This window comes from Alligator sinensis, unplaced genomic scaffold, assembly GCF_000455745.1.
Source record: "Alligator sinensis unplaced genomic scaffold, ASM45574v1 scaffold517_1, whole genome shotgun sequence".
Taxonomy (NCBI): Eukaryota; Metazoa; Chordata; order Crocodylia; family Alligatoridae; genus Alligator; species Alligator sinensis.
Genome location: NW_005842236.1, coordinates 444,066 through 445,599, shown reverse-complemented (window position 1 = coordinate 445,599; position 1,534 = coordinate 444,066).

The window sequence follows — 1,534 nt, the reverse complement described above, 5'->3', positions numbered from 1 at the left end:
AAGGGAAAAAAACCATTAAACAAAATGGTTAATTGCAACATAGCTGTTATATGTATTTAGGAGAGTTATGTGCAATGCACAGATTCTACCATGATAGTCACCTTAGAAATGCTCAACATAGGACAGATTTTAATGGAATTAAGTGAGTGAATGACCTTGCACAATTCAGTGGGTTGGAAACTAACTGGAAGCCAATGCAGAATAGGAGTACAAAGGTGATGGGTTCCCAGCAAGATGCACCATTATATATTACCATGTGTATTTCAGCGCTGTCTACAAACCCTTGTCATGGCCCTAAATGTGAAAGTACTATGTACAAACATGAAACAAAAGTATGGCTTGTGCCCCAGTTGCTTAAAACTTAAGTATATGGACTGTTGCATTAATCTTCAGTTTGAGTGGCCTTTAGGTGAGACCCAAAGTGAAGCATGTAACAAAAAATGTCAGTCAACGCACCAAGTTCTGCACAGAATACATCTACATGTGCGCCGGACTGCACAGTTGTTACTTGCAGTCATTTAGTGACTGTGCAGTAACCAGCATTGCTGTGCAGTTCCAAAGCTGCATGAGTTTTTTCCCATGCTACTGTGCAGTCGCACTGTGTAGTAGCTCGTTGCTCCTGCACAGTAGCATCAGTGTCATGGTTCATGCCTGTAGATGCTACATCTCCATAGCAACAAGCTACGGTGACATAGCATCTTGTAAGGATACACCCTGTCAGTATGGAACAAAATCTGTGTGAGTGCAGAAGTAGAATTTTGTTCACTTAGCTAGCTTTAATGCTTGTTATGACCTTCTCAGTGGTGACCCTGAAAATTGGTGAGTGATGATTGGTGTTAGGCTCATGTTTTAGGAACTATCAATGAATTCTTTAAGGGACGTTTTTACCTTCCTGCCCTGGAGGGAAGCACTGGCATTCTTGTCTAATAAAGAATGCAGCATCTCCATGCAAAATTTTCCAAAGTCAAGAAACTCATTGGTTTATATGAATCAATGCAGCTGCCTGAAAAACTCAGAATCTGAGTATGTGATGTTGCCATTTGTGTGAGTGCATGATGTTGGCAGGAAGAGCTTTACTTTTACTACTTCTCAGACAACACAATTTGCATTTTCATCTCACTCAGGCATTGGGAAGTCATTACTGAACCCATGGCAGAGCATATTGTCCTCTTTGCAGGTGTTCCTGGGAAGTTTCCTATCCAAATACTAACCTCATCTAAATTTTTTAGCTAAAAGAGCTAGCAGGACAAAACCAGAAGGTTTACATACTGGAACTTTAGTCTGCAACTATGAGCAGCAGAGGACATGAACCACAAGAGTAAATGGAAAGGGAGAATGGAGTTCTTAGAGAACCGCAATGGTCATTTCACTTTGTTAGTGATGTAGGCACTTAACATACCAATGCTCAATGACACTGGATTGCTACTATAAATACATTCAGAGGCACTTGACCTTAGCAGTTGCATTAGCGCACACAATACTCTTTTGAGACTGGCATGAGCCACATTGTGCACATGTGCTTAGATCTCTCTAC